The sequence below is a fragment of the Triticum aestivum genome, chromosome 1D, assembly GCF_018294505.1.
Source record: "Triticum aestivum cultivar Chinese Spring chromosome 1D, IWGSC CS RefSeq v2.1, whole genome shotgun sequence".
NCBI classification, from domain to species: Eukaryota; Viridiplantae; Streptophyta; class Magnoliopsida; order Poales; family Poaceae; genus Triticum; species Triticum aestivum.
In genome coordinates this window covers 403115560-403126877 of record NC_057796.1, presented here as the reverse complement: position 1 = coordinate 403126877, position 11318 = coordinate 403115560, and the positions used below count along the sequence as shown (strand labels likewise).

Genomic DNA, 11318 nt, shown 5'->3' with positions numbered 1-11318 from the left:
GACGCCGCCATTGCTCCCGTGCCACAGGCCGTCCGAGGTGACTTGGCGCGGTGGGTGGAGGACAACGTGGATGCGCTGGTCAGAGCCTTTGCCTCTGACGACGACGCGGTGGTGGTCGTTACGGATGAAGGTGACGTGGTTGACGACGGCGACGGAGGCGTCGCTGTAGGTGGCGTCGGTGACGGCGAAGACAACAACGACGGGAGTGACGCGTCCGAGGGCGATGCGGAGGATGCGGCGAGCGACATATCTGGTTAATTCCTTGTTCCTGTATTGCTTCACCCTGTGTACAAAAGCTCGGGCGTGGCCCCTAAAGATTGTGAGAGCATTTTGGGAGGGGGAGCCCCTCATGTAAATGAATCATGATTTCTATTTCTCTGTGCTGAATCAAGGGTGCGTTTTGGCCGGCCATGAGTCTGATGGCAAGTCTTCCCGCTGCAGTTTACCTTAGCTGGGGCAGGCCCTGAATCGTATTGTAAGGTCGAGAGTCGCCGTGGGGCTCCTGAAGGGTCTGCTGACCCGCCCGAGTGGGGCTCGCGAGGTTCTGGCGCCGATCGGCGCGCGTGGTGCGCGTGCTGTGCCCAGCCCCGCTCGCGAGGGGCCCGCGAGGTGGAGGCGGCGAGCATGAGCTCTAGAACAAGGCAAGAACCAGATGGCAAGAAATCGCTTGAACGAGAAAATTCACCCCCCGCAAGTAATGACAAAAACTCGACTTCAACTTAAATCGAAATCCAGAAAGCAAGGCTACAGAAGAAGAGATCCAAAGCAAATGGCCGCGTCCGACACCTAGTCTAGTCTTCTGGTCTTCGAGTCTTCTCACCAGCACGGAGCTAAGTGCTGCCACTAGGCGTGGGAGGGAGCCCCAGGGCCTGAGGCCGGCACCCCTGAGACTCCGGGGCGTGTACAGCCCCACTCATTATTACGTGAGAGTGTCACGGGCGGCGAGCTTCACAGGCACTGGGCCTTCTTCACAGGAACCGGACTTGCTTCATATCACCAGACGAGGGCCCCGCCTTGCGCCACCCTCGACCACCTTTGAGCCGACCGGCAACCTGGACGGCACAAAGGTGGGAAAGGGGACGCCAGTGGTGCCCCCGGCGACCACAGGTCCTCTGCCGAAGGCTCGCCAGCACCTCCCCGGCAGAGGGCCTACCTCCGGACGTTGCCTGGCTTCGCGCGACGTGGGGACGGGCCTTGCTCCTGGCTCCCTCCGCGTGGTCCCCTGCGTGCTTCCCCGGCGGAAGGGATGCTGCTGTGCCGGGGTCGTCGACCGACGTTGTGACCTGATTCACTTGCAGTCCATGGTTAGCGTAAGCCTGCCCCTGAGAGATTAGTGGTACCCTGAAGTTGTCGTTGCTGGTGCGATCGTCGCGGTTCTCCGCTGGTTCCTGGAAGGCTTCAACTTCTAGCGTCCCTTCTTCCCAATCCTCTCCGAGGAATGAGCCAGGGTCGTCCTCTGGTGCGTACTCCTGGTCCATCATGCGGGGCACATAGGCTTCCGGGGCCGTCACCCCGAACACCTCGTCGTAGTGCCCCACACTCCATGTTGCCCGGCCCAGTGTGGTGTCCTGAGGATGGTAACGCGGCATCCCACTGGGACCATTGGAGGCGACGCTTGTACCCATGCTTGTCGCGGGTGGCATGGGGGCGACGGAGCCCCCGGCGCCGCCGACCGTGCTGGTGTTGACGAAGCCCCCAGGCGCACCCGATGGCGCGTGGTTGCGGCGAGGCCCGCCGTGAGACCCCGTAGTGGCCTGAGAAGGAAGCTGGTAGCAGAAGGGCGGTGCTCCCGATGCCACCGCATCCAGCAGCTCGGCAACGCGCTCCAGTAGTGCATCCCGGCCGCTCTTCATCAGCCGGCACCGCAGCAGCTCTCGCGCCACCATGAGCGCTGCCCGCATGTTTGCCTGCTCCCGCCGTGAGTGCGGCGCCGTTGCTGCGGCGTGGCTTGCCGCCCTTGCAGCGGCTCGTACTTGCCGTGGGGTGAGGGTAGACGACGCCTGGCCGCGCCGCCCGCGCCCCGCAGCGTTGGACAGCGTTCGCGTCGCCTGGAGCGCGGGGTCAAGGTCTTCATGGGCAGGTGACACCGCTCGGGCTGGCCAAGCTGCCCAGTGGTCGGAGTCAGCCCTTGGGTCGCCGGACATCGTGGCCACGGAGCGTCGGCAAGTCAATTGGCGGAGAAGAAGCTCCGGCGCACCCCTACCTGGCGCGCCAAATGTCGGATGTGGGGTTCCGGCAAAACCCTTAAGGTTCGAACTCTGGGGTGCGCGCGAAGTTCTTTCCCTCCTACCGATCTACGCCCTGGCTCGCTAAGATCTTGTGGACGAACTCGACGAACTTACAACACAGAAAGACACGAGATTTATACTGGTTCGGGCCACCGTTGTGGTGTAATACCCTACTCCAGTGTGGTGGTGGTGGATTGCCTCTTGGGCTGATGATGAACAGTACAAGGGGAAGAACAGCCTCCTGAGGTTGAGGTGTTCTTGTGTTTGGTGTGAGGCGAGGACTCGATGAGTTCGAGACCAGATGCCCCCTACGGTGGTGGCTAGCTCTACTTATATAGGCCCTGGTCCTCTCCCCAAATATCGAGCGGGAAGGGAGCCAACAACGGCGGGCAAATTTGAAAGGGGACAGCTAGTACAAGCTATCCTGACAAAAGTGGTATTCGCCTGCAAAAGGCTCTGGTGGTGACGCGGTCTTGGGTTCCATGGTGACCTCCGTCTTGCCGTCCTGCTGGTCTTGGTCTTGTTGCACCGATATGGAAACCTTTGCTTGATGCCTTGGTATTCCGCGCCTGCGCCTGCCTCCTTAGCACCAAAGAGGAAACAAGGACGCTGCGCGCGCTGGCGCCCGCCTGGTGCCGATCGTCATGGCTCACGTCACGAGTGCCTCGCGAGGTTTGCCCCGCCTTGATATCTCCGCTCCTCGCGAGCCTGCCTGGCGAGGCCGCTCCTGAGAAGGTCTTGCGTCGTCCGCCTCGCGAGGCTTGGCCCCTCGCGAGGGTCTTGAACGCCTTGTTGATGAAGATGGGTCGTGCGGCCTGCTAGCATAGCCACGCCGTGGGCCGCAGGCAGGCAAGTCTGGGGACCCCCGTTCCCAGAACGCCGACAATAAGGGATCGGCTAAGAACGGCTATCCACCTTAATTATAAGGAGGTAAAGATACTTGGCCGTTTGCTCCTCTAAACTATAAAGGATCAGTTAGAAATGCTCGAAGTTCGCTTAAAAAAGAGCCACAAACTAAGTGGCACATAAATAAATGTTAAATTGTTTGGTCTAGAAATATAGCTGGTTGTATGCATTATTTTTTCCCGTAAAAATGACTCAAATCCATTATAAAGGTCCACCAGAGGTACAAAACATCTCAAACATAATAAAAATTACACCAAGACCCCTAAACCATCAAACTACCATTTTCTCCGCCAAAATGAGAGGTCGACGCGCTGTTGTCTCCTTACCGGAGCTGCAATTACCTTGTTGATGGCAGTCAAGAAGTCTTCGTGCACTTGCCCTTAAGGACCATCACCTCGGAGCCACAGTCGTCACCTTTGGCCCTTGACTCGGTTTGAAGAAGCTGCTATCAAATCTCACCATCGCGTATGCACGGCGAAAAACTCTAAACTTGCCACCCCGAGGAGCCGGCGGGAATCTACGCCGGAGCTCCGTCTAACCCATCTTGGCAGACGAATTGTAGGAGGATCGAAGCCCAGAAGACTGGTCCGAAGATGGAGCGCCACCCCTGCAAGGACTAAAATCCTAGCCTTTCTATTGGATGGAGTTGAGGTGCCAGGATTTTCCTCCATGCCACGAGCAGCCGGCAAGCAAAGGGGAGGCGAACCCACAAACTCGCGAGTGGAGATCGAAGGGAGAAAGACTTTGCCTAGCTGTCTTGCAAGAGGGGAAAGACGATACATGTTTGGTGGTTAAATTAGAACAAAAGAAACAAACAAACTCCTATGTTAGATTAGCATATAAAGCGTCAACCGTCGGATCCCCCGCAAAAAGAAAGTGTCAAGCAATGTCACAAACATAATTTGTTGGATCTCACTGCCTTTCCCTAGTGTCGAGTAATGTCACAAACCTACTAGTTATGTATGATTTGCTACCCATCTCAGGGATCGACACCGGAGGCAATCAGAAATGCTGATATGTCACCACCGAGTGATTGTATTCGGTTGGTCTAAAAAAATGCTGATATGTCTGTTCGAGACTTCGATACGCCATGGTTGCTTGTCCTTGTCCACAGTCCACCGTAAGCCGTAACCTTGGCCTCTGGTGACCGGTGCTGATAATCCTCACCACCAATGTGGCCTCTGGTGACCGGTGCTGATAATCCTCACCACCAATGTGGCCGATGTGATCGATCGGAGTCACATTTGACCAGCACCAACCGCAGTTCCAGCGAAGAATGCGATCGTACCCCATTGCTCAGTCTCCACCAGTGACATGACCAAAACCCACAGATATTTACTGTACATGCGAAATACTACCATCAACTCTGTCTGGAAGCGACACCGCCGTCGCCATTGATGCTGCAACCGGCGGCGGGCAGCACCGGCGAGGGACGGTGTTGCGGTCGGCGTCGCGGAGCTACCATGGATGCAACACAGAGGCAAGAAAAAATGCTGCTACGGTCAACGGGCCTTTTTGTTGCGAGCGGCGGCGGCGAGCATCGGCGGTGAGCGTCTGCGGCGAGGCAACGGGAAAGGTTCGGCGAGCACGGGTCGTCGGCGGCCGAGGACAAGCGGGGTGCTGGTCTATTTTCCCTTTCTTTTTTCTCCTCTGCTTTTTTTGTTGCAGCGTTTTCTGGAAGCTTGACGAAGGAATCCTACGGTTTAGAAAAGCTAGATCGTGTGGCCACGTGGGACCGGCCGAAATTTTCGACCGGTGCGCCAGCTCCTATTAGTGGCCATCGCGATTGCGGGGAGAAATTAAACCCTTTAACGGTCGCGCAAGGAGCGAACAAGGAGCCTGTACACGTGTCGCTGTGTTACTGTGCAACGTACTATAGAAAGAAAATCGCTGGTAGGTCATCCTCGCACCGGACGATCTTTTTTTCTCTCGCTCCCTCTCATTTTCCCACCCCAACCTAGGGTTGCCGCCGCCGCCGCCGCCCCCATCGCTCCTCTAGCGCTGCCCATCGGAGGACGGCCCACTTCTCCTCTGCTTCTTCTTTCACCCTGCTCCATCCCGACCAGCGCCACCCCCGCCCCTTTTCTCTCGTCGGCTATTGTCGATGAGCATGGCGGCACCCCGCAAAAAAAAAAGATGAGCATGGCGGCGGCGGCGTTGAGAGCCTCATGGGGGACATCCAGGCAGATGAAGGGGTGGCGGCATGGATCTGGTGACAGTGGTGTCGGAGCTTGAGGCCGAGAGGACTTCGACCCTAGGCCCTCGCCGTCTGCCTCCTTTTCATCTTTTTTTGCTCGTGCTGCTCGTTATCTACATGGGTCGTCGACGAAGAAGTCAGGGAGGAGCGGATGCTATCTGGGGGGGTGGCTAGGACCAGATCGACCATGGCGATGGCATCGTTGACTCCCTGCTGGCCTTGCAGTTTTGCAATTTAGGTATCAAAGGAATTAGGTATTATCAGCATGAATACTATTTACACAGTCTGTTCTTTTATTTAGATTGACCGTCTTTGAAGTAATTGACATGTAGACTGCTGCAAAATGAATCAGTAATGTTTTAATTAACTTAAAAAACTTGCCAGGTTGGATATATCTTTGTCAGATATTTATATCATTGTTTTTCTTCTGTTCATTTGTTGGGTAGGGCCGAGACCAGTGGGTTCATTGCTAGGGGCTATTGTATTTGTCTTGCTACCGACTGTAGATGTGATCACTGATTCTCATTGACTGTAGTTGTAGTTTCAGAAGTAGGATGGCTAGCAGTCATCATATATTGGTTAAGTTGTATTTGTTTTGGGTACAACAAGATGATGATCAAGAGAATCCCGATGAAAAGCATCATGCTGATTCTGATGTGGAAATAGATGATGCCAAGCCTTTGGAGGAATCTGAAAGGTGTTTTTTTCATTTGGTTCCTTAGTCGTTCAAGTGATTGTTTATAGCAATACCATGTGTTCTGATGCATGCCATTCTGTTGTAGGAGAAGCAATACTCAAGAGTGCGAGAGTTGACAGAGAATGTGCGAGAGTTAAGCAGTATTGTAGTAGATCACATTTCAGGGATACCATTGATTTATTTTTCTCTTCTTACTTTTATTAGATAGGCCACATTCTTTTTCTTTTACTCATGCCTTTGTTGCTGATGGTGCTGTTGTGTAAATTCAACATTGATGTTTAGTGTTATGACATGGTTTACACAAGCTGAAATTTTGATCCCTTGGAGGTTGCAGGTGCTGACAATCTAATTCCAATGGAACTGGCCCTTAAAATTACAACCAAGATTACAGTTGGTATGAGTTACTTGCTGAGAGTCAGAAATTACAACCAAGATTTTGTAACACGACTTTTAAACCAAGGTTTGTTTCTTTCTTCTGTTTATCTTTTTGAATTACATTGATCCTATTTGTTTATGTAATTCTCAATAGCTGCACCTATATTAACCCTATATTAACTAAAAAACTCCACCGTACAATTTCTATCGCTTTATTGGTTTCTTTTCGATGAAATGAAATTGAGGGCGAAAGCTCCTCAATTAGGAAAAGAAAATGGCCCGTGGAAAAATAAGGAGATTCGTAAAACTTATGTCCGGGGAAGGTTTAGTGTACAATGTTTCTTGAGATATTGTGACATTGCTTCTTGCACTGCAGCGAAGCCCAAAGCAGACTTTTGTGTGTGCAAATAGTGTGATATGAAAAGTTGTGCTAAGAAAAATTACTGGATGATCTGAACTCTTATAACATAGCATTTGTACGTATGTCTACACATATGACTTACCTTTCTTCTCGATTAATGTATTTGAACCTCAAATCCTAATGTTATAGGAGTATATGCTAATCTCCTAAAAAACTATCATTTCTAAATCAAATCTCTTTGGACTAAGACCGAGGGTAAAAGAAGGTAGCCTAATATGTTAAAAAAGATTGCAATGCACAAGCACGACTTATCTTGTGTCTCTGGCTACATGAAATCGATCAGCTAGCTAGCTTAGACTGCTGTGTATAACTGTGGTCCAAGTATCAATCAATCTACTCGACGATCTAAGCTCCCGTGCGTGTCATTGTGTTCCCAGCCAGCGCTGATTGTTTGTATGTGTACGTGCACTATCCGATAGGACCGAACGTCTAGAACTATCTAATGTATAGGCTGCCTCTTGTTGCACTAGAACAATACTCAATGATTGAAGAGATCAAAGGCAGAGTAGTCGACCTTCCTAGGTGGTAATTTTGATTTCGTAGTTGCGGAAGAGATGGAGGAATGATGGGTGATGAGGGTAGGAAGAAGATGGACTCAAGCAAAGGTTTCTCAGTTTACAAAAAAGAGGCTGAGACCTCTTTTTTAGATACAGCAAAAGAACCATGGTTTTAGATATGCTGCAGTTTGTAAAACTAAAGTATTTGTCGAAGCCAAACACGTCAAAGTATTTAAAACTGGGATTTCTACAAAAAAAACATGGTATTATCCTAAAACTCCAAAAATACTAAGCAGCCAAACGCAACCTTAGTTTTCTGAATTCCATAGGACGCTTATGATAAAGAAAACTATGCCCTTAGCCTTTATAGATTGCTTTAAATTTCATTATGCAGTTTTTGCTTGGATCACGTTTTTGTGCTTTATTAGGCACTTTATGTTGTGGTGTTCTATATTAGACTGTTCAGATTATTTTTCTAGGCAGTGTACAGATGTGGATTGGACTGTACTTACTGCTTACCATCTTCTATATCACCCTAACATACTTTTGTTCAGGATGGGATCGTACTTCATCCTTCACGTAGTTTATAAAATGAAGGAGCTGTAGTTTGGCTAACCTGAAGCAGTTTTCTTTAGGTGAACCAGTAACTTGATGGTGCTAACTGGGATGTATGATTGCGTCTTTTACAGAGATTTTTCATCTTAGATGCTACCGACATGAGCTGGTAATGTCGTGCTACCATGGAGAAAACATAGCTAGGTATGATTCTACCGTCTCACTTTCTTTGGTTGGCGAGTCAAAATGCCCATGTTTGCTAATCCCCATATGAGCTACAGATTATATTTATAGGTTTCCATGTTAATGCCTACAGGTTTGCTACTGAGTTTAGCGTATAACTCTCCTGCTTTTCTCCAATGGTTACCTCTACAGGGCGCTCCCCGGCCTGGAGCTCTGCTACTCCATGACGCGGAGGTTCCTCGACAAGCAGACGGCGGTGGTCGGGCAGGTGTAGCCCGCGGCAGCGCTGCCCATCCTGGACTGGAAGATCTCCGTTCCTGGTAATACTTGTTTCCTGTACACCTGCTTTTTTATTTTGGTAAGGTTTCATTTTTCGGGTGGTGCCAACGGTGGAACTTTGTTCTTGTTATTTGGTGTGCGGGCTCTCTGATTTTGAGATGACTAGAGGTAAACTTCAGTTCAGAGTATTAGATTGTTTGGTTTAATTAAGTCAGTGGGTGAGGGGTTTCATGTTTAGATTTCAGTGTAGTATAGTAGTATCCTGAATTCTTATGCTGTAATGTGAATTCTAAAGATATAAGAAATCCATGCAGAATATTTTGCTGTTTGCACCAAACAATATGCATCCAAGTTATTGCAATAATGGGGAATTATGTAACCAGTAGTACGCGACATTTTATATGAATATATGATTTTGATCATTCATGTTCCCTCGAATCTTGCTTATTAACAACACTTTTCTCAGTTTGTTCCATGTATATAGTGTATTAGACTACTGTTCACTATCTATCAATCCTATCTTCATGTACCTGTGTGTGTTTGGTACAGTACTTGATCTCTTATGATTTAGGGAGCTCTTCAGAATCTGAGAAGAAATTGATGTAAGATTTATTTTCCTATTCTTGGAAACTCATGCTATGGAGAATCATAATGATATTCTCATTGTACAGGCGGTGCAAGGTCTAACATGATTGTGCTGATGCTCTCTCCTTTGTAGAGGACCATCCCGATGTCTGGGTTTCGGCATGGTGGTGAGGTGCCTGAGGTCATGGCTCTGAGTCAGGAACCTCTTATTGAGCGTGCCAGTACTTCATGGTGGTGACGTATGTCTTGATGATAGTCCAGTTTGATAAAATGCCAATAGGAGCAGGTCTGTGAAGCCAATAGGAGCCAGTCAGTAAACTAGTGATGCAGTCTCACTGTTCATCGTCTCTAGACGCACCTATATGATCCATGTATCTAGTTTCTCTCCAAAACTTGTGATGCCTGCGTTGTGATGATCCGAGGAACTCTGCCTCTATTTTGGAGATCGCCCATCTTTTGGAGACCGCTGAACTTTGATTTGAACCGCTGAATGTGTCTTTGTGATCAGTCATCCACTTTGTAAGATTGTCAACTCTCTGTTAAGCTATCAGCATAGATGAAACTACTTGCTTGCTCTGCTTTATGAATGAACACTCTTCTACTGCAGTTCTATTCTCTGTATTATATTTTTAACCATTGTCGCTCATTCGAACTGTCGACACGTTAACAAATGCGCTAGCTTGATTAGTGCGCACTGTACCGCCTCAGGTGGTGCCATCGGTGGGGCCCCAGCCACTAGTGATCCATCATTCTCCATTGCTCTGCCGCCACTAACAAAATCATGTAGCCCTCGTAATCTCTGGTCGTGCTGACGCCGTCGCGCCGCCTTCCGGGCATCCCTCGCCGCCAAGCGTCCCCTTGGGCCCATGTGTCGCGCCCAACCATCAGCAAAAAAACCGCTTCCCTCTTTTGTAAGCACGACCGGAGCGGACAGTGACGCGCTGGCTTGTACTGAAGCTGTGTTTAGCACGGCGCGCTCGAGTTTATGCGCGGATGATGCATGGCGGGGACAGAAGAGCCGGCGGCCAAGTAGCATCCTAAAAGCAACTCCAGCCGTGCCTTCAACAGGTTCTTCCCATACGTTTTTGTTACGCCGACGCTTAAAAATCAGCCCAGTCGTGTTCCAGGAGCCCGTTTTCATCGGTTTGGGCCGAAATTGGCGCCAGCAGACCCAGGCCGAACCCGACACGCTGGGGGGCACCGGGGCGAGCGGTTTTGGCGCGAAAGAGCCGCGGGCCAGCCGCATCAGCGAGACAACGCCTCGTCTTCCCTAGAGCGCCTCGGTTTCCCGCGGGGAATCAATGGCAAGGCTGCCGCCGGTCAGCCTTGCCATTGATTCCTCACGGACGGCGCGTCACGGGCGGCGTGGCGACACCTCCCCTCCCGCCACGCGTACACACGGCGCGGGCTACAAAACCCGCCGCTCCCCCTCACCGCTGGCCACACCAGCCCGAGCCCAAACCTGCCGCCGACGAGCTCTGCTCTCTCCCGTCTCCGCCGCCGAGCTCTTCTATCTCCTCATCCTCCCCTTCCCTTCCCTGTCCAGCGATGGCCGAACACTTCCCCGGCGACGCTGCGGCGGCCAACGGCTTCAGCCGCCGCTCGCTCCAGGAGTGCGAGGCGTGGCTCCTGTTCGAGGCCAACATCCCGGTGTCGCCGGACATGCGCGCCGGGCCGACGGGGTGGAGGCTCAGCAACGGCGGCGTCCCCATCCCCGCGGTGCCCGACGTCGACGCGTTCCCCGACGTCTTCGCCGTCGAGGTCGACCGCGTGCGGTCGTCCCTGACGGAGGAGCAGCGCGCCCTCCCCCAGTACGCCGCCGACAACCACGCGGCGTGGGCGGACTACTTCCAGCGGCGGCAGGCGCAGCGGCTGGCGTCCACGAACGGGGCGCCGGTGGTGGGCGGCCCCAAGAACATCGACGGCCGCCGCGTCTGGTGGGGCGTCCCCGGCTGCACACTGCACGAGGTGATGGAGTACCTCGAGGGCGGCAATAACCCGCCGCTGGCATACCCTGCTGCGGCGGCCGTCCCGCCACCACCCCCTGCCGGAGCGCCGGGCCGTGGGTGCCCAGGAGGTTCGGCTCCTCCTCCCGCTCCTCCTCCCACTCTTCCGGCTCGCCGGCGCTCTTCGGCGTCAAGGCCGAGCCCGCCGCGGAGACGTCGCTCGGCCGGCACACCCGCAGCGCCGGTATCGTCATCAACGTGGGCGGCCGGCGCACCTCCTCCTCGGCTCCTCTGCGCTTCGTTAGCCAAAGACGGAGCCGGGGCTCGCCTCCCGGGCTCGCTGGCGGCGTCAAGGAGGAGGAGCTCGACGACGAAGCTGCCCTCAAATGGGCGCGCGACGACTGGGCGCGCACGGAGATTGAGCGCCAGCGCGCCGCCTACGCACGGTT

The 11318-nt window shown here is 52.5% G+C and overlaps 1 long non-coding RNA gene across 6 annotated transcripts; it reads left to right on the top strand.

Moving 5' to 3' along the window:
- Window positions 1–5033: 5033 nt before the first annotated feature.
- On the top strand, window positions 5034–9510 carry LOC123182389 (uncharacterized). Of its 6 annotated transcripts, XR_006492110.1 has the most exons (6): window positions 5036–6028; window positions 6114–6488; window positions 8011–8080; window positions 8252–8379; window positions 8888–8940; window positions 9057–9510. It is a non-coding gene; the product is annotated as an uncharacterized lncRNA (long non-coding RNA). The 6 variants fall into 6 exon arrangements; XR_006492109.1 differs by having other exon boundaries at window positions 5034–6028; window positions 8252–8940; XR_006492112.1 differs by lacking the exon at window positions 8888–8940.
- The last annotated feature ends 1808 nt before the right edge of the window (window positions 9511–11318 follow it).